The sequence below is a fragment of the Loxodonta africana genome, chromosome 2 (assembly GCF_030014295.1).
Source record: "Loxodonta africana isolate mLoxAfr1 chromosome 2, mLoxAfr1.hap2, whole genome shotgun sequence".
NCBI classification, from domain to species: Eukaryota; Metazoa; Chordata; class Mammalia; order Proboscidea; family Elephantidae; genus Loxodonta; species Loxodonta africana.
The window spans coordinates 64,345,251-64,370,380 of NC_087343.1; the positions used below are offsets into that span (position 1 = coordinate 64,345,251).

The 25,130-nt window shown below is 38.7% G+C and overlaps 1 protein-coding gene across 5 annotated transcripts in view; it reads right to left on the minus strand.

Moving 5' to 3' along the window:
* Positions 1-25,130, minus strand: part of PDE4D (phosphodiesterase 4D) — a 1,416,439-nt gene that overhangs the window by 1,332,139 nt on the left and 59,170 nt on the right. The window contains exon 1 of one of the 5 annotated variants that reach the window (XM_064272245.1): positions 2,399-2,529. The exons of the other annotated variants lie outside the window; for them this stretch is intronic. The gene's annotated coding sequence lies outside the window, so the exon portion shown is untranslated. Of the gene's footprint in view, positions 1-2,398; positions 2,530-25,130 lie in introns of those variants that run through there. 5 annotated transcript variants of the gene reach the window in all.

The following is a 25,130-nucleotide window of genomic DNA, read 5'->3' on the forward strand; positions in this document are numbered from 1 at the left end:
ATCATTTAAAGACCGTCATTAGAGACACTTTCCTACAGGAACTTAGAACCTATAGAATTTGAATAGATTTAATTGAAAACTGATTGCTGATGGAATGGACCTTCTTGGCCTGTGTACCTAGGAGACAGTATGGCCTCATTAAAAGAGTGTGGGCTTTGAAACCAAACAGGCGTAGGTTAGAATCTCAGCCTTCCACAGGCGTTCTGTCTAGCTTTAGATAAGTTGCTTGATCTGTCTGAGCTCTTCCCAGATCTGCAAGAGGAGAGAATGTAATGCACATGGGTGTTTTCAGTTTAAATGAGCTAATGTGTATAACGTGTCCAGGAGAGTACTTGGCACTTAGGAGATGCTTGGCTATCATCATCATCATCAACACCTTCCTCTTCTCTTAGAATCAAATCACAAACAACAACAATCCAACCTTACTTTTTCCCCTCAAAGTGCTAAACTCCATCAAATAAAGCAGACTTAGGCAAACATACTTTCAACTAAGCAATAATGAATAACGGGCCAGTTAGGGTCCCGGGAGTAAATAGAGAACATCCTCATATTAGGATCATTTATAGAGGATTTAATGCAGAGATTATGTATGGACATGTGTGGAAGGTAGAAGAATCTACTAGGGATGGTTCAGTACCTACAGCTAGCAAGAAGGGACCTTTTGCCACAATGAGGCCCAACAGAACAAGAACAGGGACAGGTTGTCAATTTTTAGAAGTAGAGAATAACATAAAGTGGCGGCCTTGAAAAGGGGTTACTTTTAGAGACATAACTAGCTGAGATGTCCCCAAAAGAAAGGAAATAAGGAGCTCTCATTCTCCTCTCTCCCTGTGACCTCCTGCCAGGGCACTTCACTGGCCACATCCAACCAGAACCCAGAGGGTTAAAAGAAGCTGCTAATATGGACCACACTGGTCAGCCTCCTGGGGTAAGGGAATGGATCTGTGGGAGAAATGGAAGATGTCGAACATAAATTCCATCTACAGTCTATGAAGAAAATTGCACTTTTCTGTTACCTCATTTTATCATAAGAAAAATGTCTATCATTTATCTTTAATCCCCCCAAAACCCTATGAGGTAGATATTGTTAATATATTATCCCCGTCGTACAAAAGTAGAAATCAGCTCCAAGAAGTTAAATAAATTGCCCAGTAACTAGCAGAACCAGGATTCAAACCTGATTTGTCTGACTCCAAAGTCCATGCTTTTGTCTATTATGCCACACTGCTTTGCTGCCAATATCATGAACCAGTGCATTTTAATTATCAAAAAGTGGTAAACTCTGCAAATGTCAAGCTGTGCCTACACCACAGCATGTTTGATAAAAAGGTTGACCCTCAGGAAGGCAGTTATCTTAGTTTCTACCAATTCCTCCCTCAGCAAAGATAATACTGTGAAACAGCAGGAACACCTTCTCCCTCCTGGTGCACTAAAAAGAAAGCCAGGAGAGCAAATACTCACACGTGCAATTTCATTACTATAGGAGTTTCCACATAAAAGTTAATTAGGGAGAATGAAGAGTTGGCTCCTGCAGGGAAAAGGCATTAGAAATAAAAGAGAGGAGGCAGGTACGACTGATAGTGCTGGAACATTCAGAGACAGAATCTGAGTTGGAGCACCTGTATAAATTTTGCTGCTTTGGTAAAAGGATAAGGTAGTTCAGACAGGATTTTTCCTGGAGATGAAGGCTTTACAGAGTGGAAAAAGTGCTGGACTAGGCCTCAGAAGAAACAAACTCTACTTTCTTCACTGCGTCATACACACAAGTGGTATGGCAGTAGGAAAATCCCTTCTCTTCTCTTTTCCAGAAATTGCTCCCTTCCCTGTAAAGTGGAGATGACAATATCTGCACTACCTGCTCACAGAATAATTATGCAGATTAATTAGATAATGTCTCTGAAAGTTTTCAGGAAACTAGACCGTCCCCTATAAATAAAAGTAAATCCTATACATTTAATCTGGAAACGTGTCAATTGCATAATGACACTCTTAAATATAAGGGTTTCTAGTTACCTGCAAATTGGAGAGATGCTATTGGATGTGTTTTGTATATTTCATTTTTCTCCTCTTTTGGTACTAATTTTTTTTCTTCCACATAGTAACTCAGGCTATGTATTGATGGCTGTATTATAAAGCCTCTCAGATGTATTTATTCAAAAAACATTTACTGATACCTCATATGTGCCAGGCACTGTACTAAGCCCTCAGATAAATACCAAACTTTCTAGATACAGAAGGAAGGATTGTTTTAGTGCAGTTGCCAATGAATGATCAAGGATTAATTGATTAGATCTATCTCCTGAAGTACTGTGCAGTTAAAATATATATCTTACGAGATATACATTTTAAAGTAGAGGGTCAGCGAAAAAGAGGAAGACTCTCAGTGAGATAGACTTACACAGTGGCTGCGACAATGGGCTCAAACATAGCAACAATTGTGAGCATAGTTCAGGACTGGGCAGTATTTCATTCTGTTGTACATAGGGTCACTAGGAGTGGGAACCAACTCAAAGGTACCTAAAAACAACAAGATATTTTAATGACATGAGAAATATTTGTATTGAGCAAAAGAAGCATGATTAAATTGTGTATGGATCCTATAAAAAGTTATGCACAAATAAAAGTCTGAAAGGAAATATAGTAAAATGCTAGTAGTTGTATTTAGGTCCTAGTATTAGAGTTGGTTTTGTTCTTCCATATTTCTTGGTTTCTCCAATTTTCAATATTGGGAAAAAGAAACACTAAAAGTAAAATTGAAATGAAGTATTTGAATGAATATAATAAAACAAGCCACTGGCCATCTCTACCTACTTCAAATATATTTAAGTGCTTGCTTTTTGTTCGTATGGCTGTTCTAGGGGATTCCTTGTTTCTGAGTACCTGAGTGTGCTATTTTACGCATAGTGTTAGACCTTGTCTTTTGGAACTCTTAGACTGGTAAAGGAGTCCCTGGGTGGCACAAACAGTTAAGCAGTCAACTACAAGCTGAAAGGTTGGCAGTTTGAACCCACCCAGAGGCACCTCAGAAGACAAAACTGGTGATCTGCTTCCAGAAGGTCACAGCCTTGAACACCCTATGAAGCAGCTCTATTCTCCAGACATGTGGTCTCCATGAGTCAGAATCAACTCAAAAGCAGCTAATAACAGACTAGGAAAATGCTTAGTTGGAAAGAGATGGCCAAATTTAAGTTTTCTTTCCCTGGCTCTGCTATTTTACCCTCAATTTCAGGTTCAATAAGCCCCTTTTTTCCTTTGGACCTATAATCCAAACCCACTGCCATGGACTTAATTCCAACTCACAGCAACCCCATGGGGTTTCCAAGGCTGTAAGTCTCTACAGAAGCAGACTGCCACATCTTTTTCCCGCAGAGCTCCTGGTGGTTTAGAACCACAGAGCCTTCAGTTAGCAGTCCAGGGCTTTAACCACTGCATGACCCGGGCTCTTTTGGACCTATAATGGTGACAGTAAAAAGAAAATCTTCAGGCTCTACATCACCTAGACAATCGAACTCAGTTCCCTCTGTTTTCAGAAGCCTCGCGCTAGCTAAGTTCTTGGGACGCAACTCACATAGAGCTCAGACAGAAGTACAAAGACAGAACTGAATCAGCAAACATGAGATTTGGGTTTTAAAAGACCAAACAGGAGCTCACTTCATGGAATATTTTCAAGTTCATCATAAATTGAAAAAATTTAAGGGGGTGGGGAGGGCTGTCATAATTTACAACAAAGATATTCAGAAAATATTAACAATAGGCCTCTTCACATAGGTTTAGCTTCAATAAGCTTGTTGTACCCTTTGAACTGCTATAAAAAGCTATAAGCCTCTTCTTAATACCTCCCTTAACATTCTACCAAAATTGTATCTCAGCTTCCTGGTTCACCCCATGTCACTTTCCCTTACCTCTTTTCCTCCCATCTGAGATTATGACTTGTTTCTCATTCTTTGCAGAGTTATCTTTTCTGCCTATTCTTTATCATCCTTCCCCTTATCTGCTCTAAGTCTGCTGGCTCTCTCCCCTCAAGTTTTAAATATTCTCTAGAATATAAGAGAAATTTATATCCTCTTTCCTCCATATATCATTCTCTCTTTCTCTTCACAATCAAGTTCTTTGAAAGCATCGTTTATTACACTTTCTCCACTTCCTTCCTCCCACCTCTTACTCCTCAACACAGTTTTACTTGCAACCTTGTTTTGCTTCTTCTACCCTTATACTTTTTCCTAAGGATCCCAGACTTCCATCTTACCAAATCTATTGAACTCTTCATAAATTCTCTTACTGGACCTTTCTACTAGGACATAGCTTGATTGTTCCTTCTAGAAGCTCTTTCTTTGTCTTCTGTGATACTCTCTGTATGTTCTCCACCTGACCGTTTTACTTCTTTCTACTCCATGGAATCTTCTTCTTTTGTCCACCCCTCAAATGCTGTTGATACTACTGCTTTTACCCCTTAGTAGTACTCACAAAACATGACTACCTATCAAAATTACCCAGGGAATGCTTTAACATGAAGATTTCTGACGAATCAGAACCTTTAGGAGTAGTACCCAAGAATCTACCAGTTCCCCAAATAGTAATCATGAAATTTGCAAAATACCAGACCCTTGACTAACACTTGGGAACCTCTGCTCTACATTATATTTCTGTAAAGTCCATTTGTTTTCATTATTTTAGTTGTTTTATGTATACTAATAACTCCCACATACATACCTCACACTCTGACTTCTCTGAGCTTCAGATATATAGATTCAGAAGCCTGCTAGACATCTCCACTTGGAAGACACACAAGCATATCAAATGCATCGTGTCCATCTATGAACTAAACATTTTTCCTTTCCTCACCCTTAAACATGCTCCTTCTCTTATATTTTCACTCTCAGTTAATAGTACCACCATCCGCCCAGCTTCCCCAGCCAAAATCATAAATTCCTCTCACTCTCGTATGACTCACTCTCAGTCCCTTAAGCCCTGCTGAAGTGCCTTCTAATTATTTCTCAGATCTATCCTCTCTTTTTCAGAGTTTTATCCATACCATTTCAGGTACTTTCTAATAGGTCTCCTGATCGTCAATACTATCTACTCTGATTCCATCCTTAAAATCTTTCAATTGCTCTGCATCGCTACAACATAAAGTCCAAACCAACCTCCTTAACACGGTAAGCAGGATTCCCATCCCTGGCTGCTTGCTGTGTCATCTCTTTTTCACACATTGAACCACTTGTAGTTCCTGTACACTCCATGCTGTTTCCCACCTCTGTGTCCTTGATCTTGTTTTTTTCCCCCTTTTTCCTCTTTTCCATATCTTCTTCCTTCCTTCTTTACTTAGCTACTCCTGGTTCAAGATTCAATTCAGGTGTCATCTCCTCCTGGATGACTTTCCTGATTATTTCACCCCACCCCTAATGCCAGCCTGAACCAAGTCCTTTTTTTTTTTCCTCCTTACATAATGCTTCCTGAATACCTCCAACTGGACATTTGTGAAATCACGCTGAAATGATCCATTTACCTGTGTCTCACTACCTCCATCTTCCTGGCCTCTAAGTCCCATGAGGGCAGAAAACATTTCATGTTTGCATATATAATCATAACACAATGTGTGCTAAATGAATGTTTACCCAGCTCTGCCAAACTGAACTGCTTCCCATGAACCAAATTCCAAGAGCAAAAGCACATTTTGTATCTAGACAGAAAAGAATCAAATCTTTTTCTTTGTAGTTTATGCCCATAAAAAAAAGTCATTCTAGTTCCTTCCCCTTCCCCCAAATGATGACAGCAGTCCCTGTTATTCGTTTACCAAGCATTTACTGGGCACTTGTGGTATGTAATGAACTATGCTAGGATCCAGGGATGCAAAGATAAATGTGATAAAATCTCTCTCCACAAGGAGCTCCTATTCTAGTGGGGGAGAGAGAAATAGTACAGTGTGCTTAGTGCTCTGACAGAGGCTCAGAATAGCTGGTCTGGGACCCCAGAGGAGGGAGCAAGTGAATCATACACGTAATGGCTTCAAAGCCTGTGCTGGGTTATTCTACTCTTGTGAACACTTTGCTTTAAGTTATTCAAATGCCATTTCATATACTGACGTTTTTCCCCAAGTAGAGGAAAGGAACATGAGAGTAGGAACTGGTAGTTCCTTTCATCCCTTTTGGGCATCTGTTCAGACCTCTGTCCTACAGAAGAGGCAGTTACAGAACTCCACACCCAGAAAGTATACTGTAAATGTCTATCAAGTGAATGACGGGAACACCCTCACACTTACGTAAGAGGACACAAGCCACTTTTGATTTCAAAAGAAATTTGCTATAAAATAATTGATGTTTTTAGAAAATAAAAGTAAATCATTTGGCTCCCAAGGTAGCCTGATATTCCACTTCCGAGGGTATGAAAATGCCAAAGTATTTACTCTTTCAACACTCACCCTGACCAGTACTTCAAATGGTCCAGCTGAGCCATTTAACAGCAAGTCAATTATAGTTTCTTCCAGGATTCCATACATTATGGCCTTTCCCCAACCTGAAATAATCATAGCTCTCTAAAACATGACTCCTCATCCTAAATAAAAAGCCAGGAAACTTCTAAGTCCTCTCTCACAAATGTAGGGTCAGTTACTTCAGAAAACTTTGCTGATGTAAAACCTGATGCAGAGAGGAAAAGTTACAACAAAAGCTTCTTTTCAAAGACTTTCATAGCCATACTCCCTCCCGCTGCCTCATTATGGTGCCCTTCCAGGCCTGGGCAGTGGGAGGTAACTAGAGCAGTTTTGTCGTGTGAATCATAGGACAGCATGGTGCGTAGTCTGCTGGCCAGAAGCCCAATATGGAAGGAGCCTCTGGGATGTGTCATCACCAGCTAAGCTACAACAGATCCATTGATAGCTTGGGCTAAAAACCCTTGAGTCATTATGAAGGAAAACAAAATGGTGACAAGATGATCTCCACGGAATCTCTGGTTCAAACTAAGCTGCTCACTATCTACTCTGAAAAGAGCAGTTCACTGAGACATTTTTCTTTTTCAATATTTTTCTACCTTAGATTATAGAAAAATTCTACCATGTGAATGATTTTAAATTTGAGAAGTGGCATTGTAGTTGAAGGCTGTGAAAATATGTACCACAAATCATAATCAGTATTTTCTATCCTAAAGTCAGCTCAGTTCTAAACATGAACCACTATGCCTCTCCAGCTCAAATAAGAACATATAAATGACAGATAGAAATGCAGGCAGATACAGAGAGATAGGTATCCATGTCATAAATCCTGGATTCTATTATGTATAACTTCCTTCATCTGAAGCATAAAAGGAAAACTATCATCTCAATAATCGCAAGCAAGGCCCTTCCAGAAATTCCTTTTTAAACCACCACACCCCTTTGTTCTTTTAGTTGCTTCCATTTATCAATTAGCAATGAATCCTACTTTTTATTTTCCTATAAAATCTACATTGTGATCATCTCTCTAAGAAAATCATTACAACTGAATTATTTTTAAACCCAGTAATACTATCAGGTTAGATTATATAGGACACAATGAGAACTTTGAAGAAAATATACCAGTGTTAAAGCAAAGATAAAAGAGACAAGGATAGTTGATTGGGCATCAAGCAGATTTTACTCAATGCAGGAGCATAAGTTTTTCTAATGAGGCTTTGGCAGAACAACTTTTATCCCAAGACCAAGTAACTCAGGAAATACCCTAAAGCTATCATTTCTCCCTAATTAACAATTGTTGCCCAATGAGTCATTGCCTGCTGACTATACAAACAGAAAAAAAGCAGGGCATAAAATGGAATTTAATGTTAATTAAAAGAAACATACCAAAAATAACACAACCAAGAATCCAACTAGAAGTGAAAATCCAAATTCATTAATTCTCTGCCCCTTGGGAAGCAACAATCCATTAACATCTTGCAAGGGAATGAGCCCACTGTGGTGGAGTCATTAACACCCAGACAGACTGAAGACTTTACATGTTCCTTGGTTTTAGTTGGAGCCAAGGAGCAAACTTTTCATCAGTGGTAAAAAGCATTTTTTTTTATGTTAAAAATGTAATGAGAGTCATTTTTACATACTTTTTTCTCTCATATTCAGGATATATGTAGGAGACAAAGTCAAGTCAAATTTTGCAGCAGAGTGCCTTTAAAAAAAAAAAAACTATTTTCATTCTTATGAAGATATTTTCTAGCTTACCCCATTTTGAAAGAAGTATCTTTAAGACAGTCCCTCAAAGAAGAATAAATTACATTAGAGATATTTATTCACAGAAGATGAAGAGAAGAGCAAAGCAAAATAGTGGAATATTATGAGTTTTGGAATCAGTCGTACCTAGATTTGAATTCTGATTTGGCAATTTTCTGATTTTGTGGCCTTGTAGAAGTTATTTAGCTCTTCTACATGTAGGTTTCACGGTCGATATGAACGTAGATATTGAAACCCACACCATAAAGCTACTGTGTAGGCATAAATATATGTGTAAACCAGAACCAAGCCAGTTGCTGTCAAGTTGATTTCAACTCATGAAGACCTCATGCATCAGAATAGAACTGTGCTCCACTGGGTTTTCAACAGTTAATTTTTCAGAAGTAGATCACCAGTTTGTGATGCCTTTGGGTGAACTTGAACTTCCAATCTTTCAGTTGGCACTACCACAGAGACTCTAACTTACATGTTGTTGTTATTGTTAGGTGCCATCAAGTCAATTTTCAACACACAGTGACCCCATGTGACACAGTAAAACTTCACCACAGGGTTTTCTAGGCTATAATCTTGACAGGATCAGATCACCAGGTCTTTTTCCCACGGAGCGGCTGGGTGGAACCAAACCACTAGTCTTTCAGTTAGCAGCCAAGTGCTTAACCACTGCATCACTAAGACTCCTAACTTACATGTAGGCACATATTAAAGTTCTATGCTTGATTCATTAAGGTGCTTCTTAAACATTAGTTTGATTTTACTTTGTCCTCTGAATCATCTTCAACACTGAAGCCCTCAGAGAATTCTAGGAAACAAAGCAAAATACAGTTATAATTAATTCTTTCAATTAGATGGTGGGGAAGCTCAAAATTTACTCTACAACCTGTTACCAAAAAAAAAAAAAAAAAACCAAACCCACTGCCGTCGAGTGGATTTCGACTCATAGTGACCCTCTAGACATGGTAGAACTGCCCCAAAGGTTTCCAAGAAGCACCTGGTGGATTCAAATTGTGACCTTTGGTTAGCAGCCATAGCTCTTAACCACCACGCCACCAGGGCATATTATAGTATATATTTTGCAACTTAAAGTAAGTAGACGACACAACCTTACTTGCTGAAAGCAAAGAGGACTTGAAGCACTTATGGATGAAGATAAAAGACTACAGCCTTCATATAGATTATACCTCAACATAAAGAAAACAAAAATCTTCACAACTGGACCAATAAGCAACATCGTGATAAATGGAGAAAAGGTTGAAGTTGTCAAGGATACCATTGTACTTGGATCCACAATCAATGCCCATGGAAGCAGCAGTCAAGAAATTAATGTATTGAGTTGGGCAAATCTGCTGAAAAAAGTCCTCTTTAAAGTGTTAAAAAGCAAAGATATTACTTTGAGGACTAAGGTGCGCCTAACCCAAGCCATGGTATTTTCAGTTGCCTCATACACATGCAAAAGCTGGACAACTAATATGGAAGACCGAAGAAGAACTGATGCCTTTGAGTGACGGTATTGACAAAGAATATTGAATGTACCATGGACTGCCAGAAGAACTAACAAATCTGTCTTGGAAGAAGTATAGCCAGAATGTTTTTTAGAAGAAAAAAAAAAAAAGTGAGGATGGTGAGACTTGTCTTGTGTACTTTGGACCTGTTATCAGGAGGGATCAGTCCCTGGAGAAGGACGTCATGCTTGGCAGAGGGTCAGCAAAAAAAGAGGAAGACTTTCAAGGAAATGGATTGACACAGTGGCTGTAACAATGGGCTTACACATCAGTTATGAGGATGGCACAGGACCAGGCAGTGTTTTGTTCTGTTGTACATATGGTTGCTATGAGTCAGAACCAACCTGATGGCACCTAATGACAACAAGAGCAGAGTAATCACTGTTTTTTTGTTTTGTTTTGTTTGTTTAAGGAGGCTCATATTTTACTTAAGCTGGAAAATTGTTTCATTAAAAATGTACTCTTCCCAGGGTTGTTATTCAGCAGTTCCACCGGCACAGGATGGGAGGAGCCTGTCCTGATTCTCCGGAGGCCCACGCACAGCACAAGATTTAACCTTGCGTTTCTGTGTTCAGGCTTTTCCACAGCCTTCAAGTAAGGTCACACGAACGTTCCAAGCCTAACATTCGGAGGTTTGAAATCCTTTTCCCTTTGATGCTTCCTTCTTCTAGCGCTCATTGAAGAGCCTCACAAATGAAGCCTATCACCTTCCTTTCAAGAAGTTAATTTTAACACCCAGTTTCAGCTGTTAGCACTAAGCAGCTGCCGAATTTCCAGGGCTCCAGAGCAATTCAGCCCCCATCAATCATGTCCGACAAAGCAACACCAGAATGGATCTGAATATTTTAAATGTGGGTGAACTGGAATGCCAACTGAAACGTGAAAAATTACAGGTCGTAGCCCGGCTAGAAACGTCATCTCCTCTTAGAAAACTAAGAAAGCATGCATATTGTGAAAGAACTGAATCACTTTACCAGTTGAAAACAACGGTGCACAGGTGAAAAACGGCGGCAACCATGGTGCTTTAAATGTGTGTCACTCTCCACAGTCGTGGCAATAATCCATTGTTCCCCATCAGATTCCTGAAAGGGCTCACTACACTTCTGCAGAGTCTCCCATTCTAGGGCTTTGACCCGTAATTTTTTTCGTTCCAGTTAGCATTCTGGATCACCTAAATTAAAAAAATTCGGGTCTGTTCTTATTTCACTTGTTGGCCATAACTGAACCAGTTCACACTGGTTTGAAGCCCTGCAAGTTTCTCAGTAAATTTCAAGGGCTCTGAGTGTAGAGAAAGGACAAGCAGAGAGCCCTGACACAGAAGAAAACCCACCTCCGATCGCCATAATTACCCAGTGGAGGTTCGGCGCTTTGTAACTATAATCGGAGCCTGCGTTGAACCATTGCCATTCATGTGGTACCCATTTAGCACTCGAAATTATATTTTGTTCCCCTCTTCATTCATAATGGTTATGGGGAATGGGAGCGCATAACAGCAAAACACCACAAAGATCATTTTGCTAATAAATGGATTTCTTACTGAAAATAGAAAATGGCAGTTTCTTTTCTAAGGATTTCACTACCTTTTGTCAACCAGTGGCTTATTAGCTCAATTTTTCAAAAGGGCAAGGACGCTTAGAAAGCTGGAGATTTTTTTATCTTTAAAAATCTTTTTGTTTGCTTATTTGTTTAGAAAGGTTCAGGGCCTTTACGAAGAAGTGATATAAGCTGAAGCATATAAGCTGCAAAATAAACCCAAATGTAATGTCTGAAATCTAACTTGGAGTTAAAAGAGCCTTCAAATTTTCAACTCATTTAAAACCCTGCCATCACGAAGGTCCTTTTCTAAACCATACCGAAGATATTGGTATTGATTATCCTAGTCTTAAAAAAAAAAAAAAATTACTGCAAAAAAAAGACCCCATAGTCCCCTGTAACAGCTAGAATTCTTTATGACCTTTTTTGGGGGGTGTGGAGGGAGATGCACTGAGTTATCAGTTATATTTAGCCTAAATCATTCTATTACAATATTTCAAATCCTTAAAAATATTAGTAGTACTAACTTTTTAAGAGAGAAATTAAATTATTCTTGGTTTTCTCTATTTAGCTTTGAAGGATTTAGAACATCCTGCCTCTGTTACTTACTGTGTGATTTTGGACAAATTACCTAACCTCTCTGTACCTAAGTTTCTTCATCTGTAAATTGGAACTACAATATCCTGCTTCATAGGATTATTGGGAAGAATACAGTGGTTATAGATTTAAACACGAAGTATCATCATCCTATCTCCTTCTTGTTCTGGAAAAAGACTATAATTTACTTACATAGACTGCAAAATAAATGTGTAATGGGGACCACTTATTCACTCTAAATCATGTTGTTCCATGAGGTACACAGTCACTGAATCAATTACCATAGCCTGGCCCCAGAATCAGAATGGGACGTGGGAGTAGAGAGATGATTAACACACCAGATAGGCTGAAGGGAAAAAAATCCATTTTAAGCTCCACAAGAGATTTTCTCACTGGATCTCCTCATACCAACATGGAACAGAAATATCATTTTAGGCACACTAGAGGAGAGCAACCACAAGTTTAGCTCGTGTGCTAAGGGACACTGAAGAGATCTTACAGATCTCGTGTGGCCCTGGTGGGGAAAGTCAGGTGGCTAAGAGTGCTGGCTGGGGTGGGGGCGGAGGGAGGTTAAAGTGATGTTAAAGCTGAGAGCAACAAGTCACAATTCCCAAACTGGGAACCACAGCCCCAGCAAGAGAGGGGTGCCAGCCTACTTGACTGAGACAGGTAGCTGAGTTCCCTAAGAACAACTCCTGTTATTTGCTCATGCCAAAAGCACAGAACAAAAGAGCATTAAACTAGTTTCAGATACTTCAAAAGTAGTGGCAGCAAGGACAGAGCCCAAATCATTGTAGCGACAAGCGACACAAGAGTACTTATCTACATGACAGTCTTCTTCTCACACCGCTAGGAGAACAAAACTGGTCTAATTACTATAATCAAAAACATTTACCAGGCACTTATTGTGTACCAGGCAATGTTCTAATCACTTAAAACCTATTAACTCATTCATTCAGTCCTCATGAAATTCTGTAAAATAACCACCATTTTAATACACAATTTGTAGATGAAGGAGTGGAGACAGAGAAAGGTTAATTAACTAGCCCAAGATTACATGGCTAACAAGTTTTTAGCCCAGGATATGTAAGTTTTCTCCTGCCCCCGATGCCATTTTGTTTTCCAGGAGAGGAAAGGCTCATTGAAGAGGAGAAAAAGAGTCCTGACATAAAGCTAAACTTGAATTAATTGAATATTTACTCAAAAGAAAACATTATAATCTCTAAAAGAAGTAAAGGTTCATTTTTTTTCCTCCTTCATCAGTGGGAATAGTGGCTCTAGAGACAGAAGATTGATTATAGGAGATGAGGAAACCAACATTGTTTCCATACCTGAGTTGAAGTAGGTAAATGTTGCCCCTGTAATGGATGTAAATCAATAAAAGTATACCAAACTTTGAGTACAAGATAGAAATTTCAGTCTAATTCCATCACTCTCCTTGCTCCCAAATTCACTTTGAATCAATAAAGAAATATAGAAATAGAAAAATAGGGAAGAGTGCCATTGATTTAGGGAATTTCTGTAAGACAATCTGCAGGGACCAGACTGTGAAAGGTATTATCCAGTCCATGAGTCCACACACTGCAGGACTATGAGAAGGGTTTAATAGTAGAAAATCTATTGACATAATTCTTCATATCAAGAGAACAAAGGAGCAGAAAAACACATAATCCTAAGAATGGCCAAAATGCTTGTGAAAAAATCAACATTGAGTCCTAATTTTTAAGATTCAATAAAACAAAAATGTAAGGCATACCTTTCTCAAACAAATAGCCAACGTCTTATTTAGTGATGAAGCAATGAAGATATATTCCATTAAAGTCAGCAGCAGGAGAAGCAGTATCAGCACCCTTAGTCAGCACTGTGTTTTAATTGCTAGCCAGTAAATCTGACAAGAGTCATAAATATCAGAAAAGAGGAAGTGAATCTATCATTATTTGAAAATCATAGAACTCTACTTGAAATACCCAGAGAATGAATGAAAATAAATTTAGTAAGGTGACTGACTACAAATAAACATTTCCCTATATGCCAACATTTGCAAGTGTAATAACTACAAAAAAATAAAAATAAACCAAAAGAACTAGGTGTGAAAAATATTTTTTTGGTTTTTGTTTGTTTATTTTTTAGAAAGGTACAAGGACTCTATGAAATAATGAACTGTAAAACCTTAATGAAGTACATAAAAAGAGACATAAAAAGAAACAACATGTTTCTGAAGAGGGAAGCTAGCACATGTAGCTTCAATCTAAATTATTTCTCTATTTAATTATATTTAACTTTTTATTACATAAACTTTCACATACACACAAAGGTAGAAAGAATAGGACCATGAACCCCACGTACCCATTGACTAGCTCCAATAACGTCAGCATTTTTCCAGTCTTTCTTTATCTATCCCCAACATTCACTTTCCCCACCCTACTCCCCCTGCTAGATTTCTGAAAAAACAAAAATAATGAAAGGAGAATTTCTGTAATAATTAAAATAATTAATCCTGGTATGAAAATACAACAGAAATCAGTGGAACAGAGCAAAAACCGCCAAAAGGGTGCAAATATATGTAAGAATCTGTTGGTTGATAAAGGTGTAATTTTCTATCTGCCTTTAGAACACAGGCTAATCAATAATTGTTTTGGGACAACCAGATAATCTTTTGGGGGAAAAAAACCCATATCTATCTTCACGTTATGCCAGAATAAGTTCCAAATGACTTCAAGATTTAAGTGTGAAAAATGAACTCACAGGGGTACTAAAAGAAATAATATGTGAATATTTTATTTCTCAAAGGGTAAGGAAGGTCTTTCGAAGCATTATATATGCCATTATATTATGCACTTTGCTAAGTGCACAAACTATAGAGGAATATAACGATTTAATTAATTTTCAAAATGTAACTTTCTATACATTAAGAAATTTAAAAATACAAAATATAAACTAGGGAAATATTGCAACATATTTTACAGATAAAGAGTTACTACACAAAGAACTCTTATAAAAATCAGTAAGAAAAATAAATATGCTCCAGTAGAGAGACAAAGGGCACGAACAGGCAGACTCACAAAAAGTAAATTGAATTTTTAAATAAATAGGTGCAAAAATCGGCCTCACTAGTGGTGAAATAAGTAAAAATTAAAAAAAAAAAAAAACAATTTTGTCTTCAGATGCTACATTAAAGGAAATACCAACATTCAATGCTGGAGCCCTCATTTACTGCCAGGGGGATATAATCAGTACAATATTTCTAGACAAGTATTTGGCAAACATATCAAAAATCTGATACACACGCATGTCCTCTGAATCAGCATGGAAAAGAAGGACACAGAGATGTATGTGCAAAGATGGGTGATCAAAGAAAGCATTGTTCTTAATAGAAATGAATGTTAATAAATTAAATGCCCAACAGTAGTGAGTTAACTAAATTAATATTGCTAGAAAATGCAATGGAATATCGTGGGAGGCTATTGAAGGTAATGATGTCTATGTAAAATTGCTAAGTAAAAAGTACAGGTTGTAAAATTTTATAATATGGTTCTATTTCTGTACTATACATGTTATGCATAGAAAACAACCTGTAAGGATATGCATCAAAATATTAACAATGTTTAGCTCTGGGATATGGGCAGGCTTTCTACTTTTGTTTCTGGGTCTAATCTAATCTAATAATTCTACAGTAAACATGTGTTATTTGTGTCATAAAAGTTTTTACATAGAAAAAACATACATGGTTAATAGCTTTATGTATAGTTTACAGCTAAAGACCAAACAAAGTTGGAGGAAGAAAGAATGATCATCGAATTCCTTAGTCAGAATTGGGTTGATGCTTCTAATAAGAAAGCCATCGTGTCTTGATGAGATGGGATATTTCAGGTTGTTAACACCTATTATTCCCTGGCTCCTATGAAATATGAGGCTGGCTTTGAAATTCAACCATAATTATAAAAATTCAAACGCACAGTGATTAGCAGTTGGTTCACAAGAGTACTAACAAAGTTAATGAAGGCAAAGAATTGTAAAGGCAATAGATGATTAACACGTTCATAAAAATGTGCATTTTTTAATTTTGTCAATTATTGTCCCTGAAGTGAACATTAACTTATATCTTTAAGACTCAAAATTCTATTAACTGAATTAACTGTGTAAAGAAGCACTTGCCAAGACATTTTGCTATAAATTAAGAGAGCAACCACACTGTTTAAAAGCAAGTATGCAGGAAATCTCCAGGTTCCATACCACATCCCCCCAGAGCTCACTGGATCCTTGGCCTAGCATTGTGCTCAGGAACAATCTTATTTCCAGTCAAAAGGATGTGGGGTTGCCATGAGTCAAAATCAATTCAACAGAAACGAAAAACAACATATTAATGGACAAAAAAATAAATAAATAAAATTTTTTTTAGAGAGCGGGAAAGAAAAGAGACATTTGTTAAATGGCGGCTTCTTGAGCACATTGGCGAAAAAAAAGTCTCCAGGCATTGACAGAATACCACTTGAGATGTTTCAACAAATGGAGGCAAAGCTGGAAACACTTGTCTATGCCAAGAAATTTGGAAGACAGCTACCTGGCCAACCAACTGGAAGAGGTCCATATTTATACCCATTCCAAAGACAGGTGATCCAACAGAATGTGGAAATTATTGAACAATATCATTAATATCACACCCAAGTAAAATTTTGCTGAAGATAATTCAGAAACAGTTCCAGCAGTGCATAGACAGGGAATGGCCAGAAATCCAAGCCAGGTTCAGAAGAGGACACGGAACAAGGATTATCATCGCTGATGTCAGATGGATCTTGGCTGAAAGCAAAGAATGCTAGAAAGATGTTTCAAAAAAAAAAATTTTTTTTTTTTTTTTGAACCCGTCTTTTATTGGCTATGCAAGGGCATTCAACTGTGTGGATCATAACGAATTACGGATAACATTGCGAAGAATGGGAATTTCAAAACACTTAATTGTGCTCATGTGAAACCTGTACATAGACCAAGAGGCAGTCTTTCCAGCACAACAAGGGGATGCTGAGTGGTTTAAAATCAGGAAAAATGTGTGTCAGGGTTGTATCCTTTCACCGTACTTACTCCATATGTATGCTGGGCAAATAATCTAAGAAGCTGGACTATATAAAGAAGAATGTGGCATCAGAATTGGAGGATGACTCACTAACAACCTGCAATACACAGATGACACAACTTTGCTTGTTGAAAATGAAGAGGAATTAAAGCCCTTACTCATAAAGATCAAGCTAAAGCGTCCAGTATGGATTACACCTCAACATAAAGAAAACAAAAATCCTATCAACTGGGCCAATAAGCAACATCAAGATAGATGGAGAAAATATTGAAGTTCTCATGGGTTTCATTTTACTTCAATCCATAAACAATGTCCATGGAAGCAGCAGTCAAGAAATCAAACGACTTATTGTATTGGAAAATCTGCTGCGAGATATCTCTATAAAGTGTTAAAAAGCAAAGATGTTACTTTGAGGACTAAGGCATATCTGACCCAAGCCATGGTATTTCCAGTGGTCTCATATGCATGTGAAAGCTGGACAATGAACAAGGAAGATCGAAGAAGAATTGATACCTTTAAATTATGGTGTTGGCAAAGAATATCAAATATACCATGGGCTGCCAGAAGAATGAGTGAATCTGTCTTGGAAAGAAGTACAGCCAGAATGTTTCTTAGAAGGGAAGTTGGTGAGATTTCATCTCACAGACTTTGGATATGTTATCAGGAGGGACCAGACCCCTGAAGAAGGGCATCGTGCTTGGTAAATTAGAGGGTCAGCAAAAAAGAAGAAGACACTCTATGAGATGGATTGACACAGTGGCTGCAACAATGGCTCAAATATAGCATCGATTGTGAGGATGGTACAGGACCAGGCAGAGTTTCGTTCCATTGTACGTAGGGTCACTACGTACTGAAACTGACTGAAGGGCACCTAACAACAACAACAGCTTCTTCATAGACAGGGTGCTTATATCTATTGTTTTATTTTTATTTTTTTCTTTATTGAACTTTAGATGAAGGTTTACAGAACAAACTAGTTTCTCATCAAACAGTTAGTACATACATTGTTGTATGACACTGGTTAACAACCCCATCACAAGTCAACACTCTCCCTTCTCAACCCTGGGCTCCTTATTACCAGCTTTCCTGTTCCCTCCTGCCTTCCAGTCCCTGCCACAGGGCTGGTGTGCCTTTTTAGTCTTGTTTTGTTCTATGGGTCTGTCCAATCTTTGGCTGAAGGGTGAACCTCAGGAATCGCCTCATTGTTGTTGTTGTTGTTAGATGCCGTCCAGTCGGTTCCAACTCATAGCGACCCTATGCACAACAGAATGAAACACTGCCCGATCCTGTGCCATCCTCACAATCGTTGTTATGCTTGAGCTCATTGTTGCAGCCACTGTGTCAATCCATCTCGTTGAAGATCTTTCTCTTTTTCACTGACCCTCTACTTTACCAAGCATGAAGTCCTTCTCCAGGGACTGATCCTCCTGACAACATGTCCAAAGTATGTAAGACACAGTCTCACCATTCTTGCTTCTAAGGAGCATTCTGGTTATACTTCTTCCAAGACAGATTTATTTGTTCTTTCGGCAGTCCATGGTACAGTCAATATTCTTTGCCAACACCACAATTCAAAGGGGTCAATTCTTCTTCAGTCTTCCTTATGCATTGTCCAGCTTTCATATGCATATGATGTGATTGAAAATACCATGGCTTGGGTCAGGTGCACCTTAGTCTTCAGGGTGACATCTTTACTATTCAACACTTTAAAGAGGTCCTTTGCAGCACATTTACCCAATGCAATGCATTGTTTGATTTCTTGACTGCTGCTTCCATGGCTGTTGATTGTGGATCCAAGTAAAATGAAGTCCTTGACAACTTCAATCTTTTCTCCATTTATTATGATGTTGCTCATTGGCCCAGTTGTGAGGATTTTTGTTTTCTTTATATTGAGGTGTAAGCCATACTGAAGGCTGTGGTCTTTGATCTTCATTCTAAGTACTTCAAGTCCTTTTCACTTTCAGCAAGCAAGGTTGTGTCATCTGTATAACCCAGGCTGCTAATGAGTCTTCCTCCAATCCTGATGCCCTGTTCTTCTTCATATAGTCCAGCTTCTTGGATTATTTGCTCAGCATACTGGTTGAATAGGTATGGCGAAAGGATACAACCCTGATGCACACCTTTCCTAACTTTAAACCAATCAGTACCCCCTTGTTCTGTCTGAACAGCTGCTTCTTGATCTACATAAAGATTCCTCATGAGCACAGTTAAGTGTTCTGGAATTCCCATTCTTCACAATGCCATCCATAATTTGTTATGATCCACACAGTCTAATGCCTTTGCATAGTCAATAAAACACAGGTAAACATCCTTCTAGTATTCTCTGCTCTCAGCCAGAGTCCATTTGACATCAGCAATGATATCCCTGGTTCTATGTCCTCTTCTGAAACCAGCCTGAATTTCTGGCAGTTCCCTGTCGAAATACTGCTGCAGACATTTTTGAATGATCTTCAGCAAAATTTTGCTTGCATGTGATATTATTGATATTGTTCTATAATTTCCCCATTCGGTTGGATCACTTTTCTTGGGAATAGGCATAAATATGGATCTTTTCCAGTCAGTTGGCCAGGACGCTGTCTTCCATATTTCTTGGCATACATGAGTGAGCATCTCCAGTGCTGCATCCACTTGTTGAAACATCTCAATTGATATTCCATCAATTCCTGGAGCCTTGTTTTTTGCCAGTGCCTTTGGAGAAGCTTGGGCCTCTTCCTGCAGTACCATCTGTTCCCAATCATATGCCACCTCTTGAAATGGTTGAACACCGACTAATTCTTTTTGGTATAATGACTCTGTGTATTCCTTCCATCTTCTTTTGATGCTTCCTGCATCGTTTAATATTTTCCTCATTACTGAGCTGAAAGTGTGTCCGGGGGCCACACTCTCAGGGTTTCTCCAATCTCTGTCAGGCCAGAAGTCTAGTCTTTCTTTTTGACTTAGCATTTTTTTCTACATTTTTCTCCAGCTCTGTCCAGGGGCCTCTATTGTGATCCCTGTCAGAGCAGTCAGTGGTGGCAGCTTGGCACCATCTTGTTGTACTGGACTCAGCCTGGTGGAGGCCATGGTAGATGTGGCCCATTAGTCCTTTGGACTAATCTTTCTCTTTTGTCTTTATTTTTCTTATTCTTCTTTGCTCCCAAAGGGGTAAGACCAGTAGAGTATCTTAGATGGCCGCTCACAGGATTTTAAGACCCCAGACCTTAGTCACCAAAGTAGTGCGTAGAACATTTTCTTTATAAACTCTGTTATGCCAGTTGAGCTAGATGTTCCCTGAGACCATGGTGCCCATAGCCCTCAGCCCAACAATTTGGTCCTTCAGGGAGTTTGGAGGTGTCTATGAAGAAAAAAAAAAAATTTTTTTTTTCTTTTATGGAGTTACATGGCCTTGCCTTGTCCAGGTTGTGCTGGCTTCCCCAGTACTGTGTACTGTCGTACCCTTCACCAAAGTTACCGCTCATCTTTTGTCTGTTAAGTGTTTCTCCATCCCCACCTCTCACCTCTTTCATAACCATCAAATATTGTTTCTTTTTGTATGTAAATCTTTTCATAAGTTTTTACAGTAGTGGTCTCATACAATGTTTGTCCTTTCGTGATTAACTTATTTCACTCAGCAGAATGTCTTCCAGATGCATCCATGTTATGAGATGCTTCACAAATTTATCCAACATTTTCTTTGTTCCTCTTACTCTCCTGTGCTGAGTTCCTTTTGTTTGTTGCTTTCTTTTTCATTTCTTTTGTTTTTGTAGATTTTGTTTTTATTGAGACTTTATGTTTTTCTTTATTTTGATGAGTAGGTTTGTCAACTTTCTTTGTGGTCACCTTGAAATTTACTCTTATCTTCCTAGGTTTGATCCAGTCTATTATTACTTGGTATCACCTTACCTTCCTCTCCATTAGAAAGTTCTATACCTATACTGTTTATACCCTCTTTTATTGTTCTGATGTTGTTGTCATTTACAGATTAACCTCTCTGTTTCCCTGTTGCAAGTGTTTTGGTTTTGGATAGTCCTTGAGAGTTCATTTCTTAGGTTGGTATCTGGCTGGTACAATCTTGCATCCTAGATTCAGGCAGTGGTATGATGCTGTTTTTTCTCAGACTGAAGGACTCCCTTTAATAATTCTTGTACGTTTGGTTTGGTTTTTACATATTCCCTTAATTTCTGTTTATCTGGAAATGACCTAATTTCACCATCATATTTGAATGAAAGTTTTGCAGAATATATTATTCTTGGTTGGCAATTTTTGTCTTTCAAAGTTTTATATAAGTCATCCCATTGCCTTCTTGCCTGCATGGTTTCTGCTGAATAACTAGAGCTTAGTCTTATTGTTTCTCCTCTGCATGTGACTTTTTGTTTTTCTCGAGCTGCTTGCAGGATTTTTTCTTTGTCTTTGGTTTTAACGAGTGTGATTATGATACGCCTTGGTGTTTTTCTTTTGGGGTCTATCCTATATGGGGTTCGTTGAGCTTCTTGGATGGTCAGCTTTTCATCATTCATGATATTAGGGAAGTTTTCTGTCAGCAGTTCTTCAACGATACTCTGTGTTTTCTGTTTTTTCTCCCTGTTCTGGAACTCTGATCACTTGCAAATTTTTGCTTTTGATTTTATCCCACATAATTCTCAGGGTTCCTTCATTTTTCTCCATTCTTTTTTCTGATTTTTTCCTCAGAGTTGTAGCCAAGTGTTTGTGTTCAATTTCACTGATTCTGTCTTCCATTATTTCGAACCTGCTCCTCAGCCCTTCTATGACACTGTCCATTTCTGAAATCTTGTTGTTAATCTTTTAGATTTCTAATTGCTGTTTTCGTATGATTTCTAATTGTGGATTTATTTTGGCATCTTGTTCTTGTATTACTTCCCTGAATTGTTCCATTTCCTTTGTCTGTATTTTCCATGAATTTGTCTGCCTTTTCCAAAAATTTGCGTATATTTTCCTCATGTTTGTCTGCTTTTTGCTTCAACTTTTGGATTGCTCTGAATATTAGAGATTTGAATTCCCTGTCAGGTAGTTCTAGTCCCTTTTCTTCTACTGGAAAGTCATCTGATATTTTATTTTGGATGCCTACTGGACCCATCCTGTCCTGTTTTTTTTATATGTTTTGATATTGTCTGCTGCCTTTGGAACATTCAGTAGTTATTTTCTTTGTTTCTTAATTGTAGATTTATTTGTTTCATCCTGTTTTTTTTTTGTTTTGTTTTGTTATGTCTGAGCAGGCAGGTTGTGCATTCTTTGTTGTCTGCTTGTCTATAGCCACGATACTTTTCCCCAATTTGCCCAATGGGCAGGGCCAGTCATTCAGCTATGGTGCAGCAGGGCAGGTTCAGCTGAAGGGGAGGGGCTGGGCAGGTTCCAGTAGGCCATGCCTGTATATCTATTATTTAACTTAGTCTTCAAAATTCAAAATCAAAATTTGTGTGAATAGGTGACATTTTCACATCCTACAGATGATAAAACAGAGCCTAAGATAAATAACTTTTCCAAAGTGGCACAAGTTATAAGCAGTAGAGGTGAGATTCAGACCCATTATCTGTCTAGTTCAAAGCTTTGCCCTTTCCTGTATGGACTAGTCTGATTTTGGGTTCCTTCTAGCAATTGAGGGAGTCCCTGGGTTGTGCAAATGGTTAACTTCTCAACTACTATCTAAAAGATTGGCAGTTCAAACCCACCCGGAGGCATCTCAGAAGACAGGCCTAGGATTTGCTCCCAAAAGATCACAACCTTGAAAACTCTATGGTGTAGCTCTCACACATGTTGGTCATGAGTCAGAAATGACTTGATGGTAACTAACAACAACAACATCTAGCATTTGGGAGTTCTGGGTAGTACACTTAACACACTCAGCTGCTAACCAAAAGGTTGAAGGTTGAGTCCACCCTGAAGCACATCAGAAGAAACACTCAGTGATTTAATTCTGAAAAATCAGTCATTGAAAATACTATGAAGCACAGTTCTACTCTGGCACACATGGAGTCACCATGAATCAGAGTCGACTCCATGGCAACTATTTTTTCTAGCGACTAGAGGTGAGACAGCTTGGAGGTTAAGCACACAGACTTTTGAGCCAGCAATGTTTGGGCTCAAATCCCCACTGTGCCACTTATTAGATGTAGTAGAAAACATGTAGTAAGTATCAATAAATGTTCCCTGTATTTATTATTATTATTATTTATGGTGGGTCTGTGGTCACTTTGTGCCTCATCGTTAACAGCTGGTCATTGTCTTATCCCCCCCCCCCTTCCTTTTCTCCCAGGTTCCTCCCTGACAGCTCTCTAACCCTACAATTCTGATCCCCAGCTCAGTGGGCAGAGCCCTGCTGCAGGCTGCCAGACCTTCCTAGGCCAGCTGCATGCCTGCTGCCCTTCCTGGAGCGCCACAGTCAGCCCACCATCAGGCTCTGTCATGCTGTGCTCTGCCTGTCCATGGGGTGCCACCTGTGAACCTTTGCAGGACCTTTCACAGTGACAGCTTGCTTGGCTGTGCCACCTACCACTTGTCACCCTTCTCTTGGAACACTGTGTTCTGCTTGCAAACTGGCAAAATGTCCTTTTGTCTCTGACAGTGTCACCTGTCCCTCCCCTTGGGTTAGATCTTATTTCTAGATTCTGGCACCACAAAATCTGAAAGTGCTCTCAGTCTGACCTGCCCATTGTCCACTGAGTCTTAGCTCGCATTCAGAGGAGGGAAAAGGAAAAGCTTCTAATGCTGGAGAATGTAGACTCCTCCAACCTCCAGAGTATTCTGCAAAGCCCCCTAAAAAGGCAGTGCAAGATGGGAGCTTTCAATGCCCTTCACTGCAAAAACTGGAGAAACTGCGCATATTCAATCCATGTCCCTAATGGAGTATCTCCAAACGTGATATGATTCTGTATGATTCTGAAAATATGTCCAAGTGTTTCTTGAGGCAATGTTGATTTCTCCATTCAAAAGAAGCCCCTCTCAGCTTCTTTTCCTTCTGCCAAAACACACTCAGTGGCTCTGGGCACTTGGTCAGATTCATCTCACCAAATAGAAGGATTTGCAGTTTAACACCTAATTTGAAATCACCGGCAGATCAGTCGTCTCTTCTGCCCTGGCTCTCTCATCTTATGTTAATAAGTGCTTAACACTGCCTCAGAAGTTCAAATCCTTTCCAGATTATCTTTAATACTATAGACATCTACTGCAAGGAAACAGCAAAGTATTTAGGTGGCTTGTGCAGAAAAAACAAAATATCCAAAGGCTTCAAAGAACAGCTTTCCCTATCTTCTTTTAAAAAAAGGAATTTTTTTTTTTTTTTTGCCTCTCAGATTGACTCAGACTCATGTAGTTCCCACGTGCGTCAGAGTAGAACTGTACTCCACAAGGTTTTCAGTGGCTGACTTTCCAGAAATAGATCACCAGGCCTTTCTTCCAAGGCACGTCTGAGTAGACTTGAACCCCCAACCTTTCAGTTAGCAGTTAATTAATATTTTACTTACCTTCCCTAAACCAAAAACACTAAACCCATTGCCATCGAGGTGATTATCTTCCCTAGTGCCCTAGAAATAGAATAACGAATTCTTTGGCCTCATCATACATCCAAAGTCTCCCATGATTTCTTCTCAGATTTCTAAATACTAGCATTTTCATTTTGCTCTTTGAACATGAATACTTTGCACTTACACAATGCCTTTCACCCAAAGTTCTCAAAAGTACTTTATACAAACATTTTACAATATCGAAGCCGGTATTCAAATTTCAGAGTTAATGAAATGGAGGCAAAATCTCCCAGCGACTTTCCTGAAATATGTCTGCACACAAGATGAATGGAGCTGATATTAGTTTGGAAGGAACTACTATTGGATAAGCCACATTTTACCCTAAAATGATGCCATGTTTTCTAGCAGGACTCAGGATAAAAAGCCAAATATTTGTTGAGCATCTTCTATAGATGCAACATCTATTGTGGAAAGTGTTGTAGGGAGAAAAAAACATATGAAGATATAAATGTCTTTAAGCACTTACAATCTTGTTCAGAGAACAAGTTCGACACTAGAAACAATTATAGAACACTGCAGTCTATAATTAGAGCTTAATAAATTGTGTGGTACAGCTAACAAATTCAAAAGTAATTAAGGAAAGAAAAAATGAGAGAGATTGTTGTAGGCTAAAACCAAAATCAAACCCATTGCCGTCAAGTCAATTCTGACTCATATATGACAGAGTAGAAGTGCCCCACAGAGTTTCCAAAAAGCACCTGGTGGATCTGAACCGCTGACCT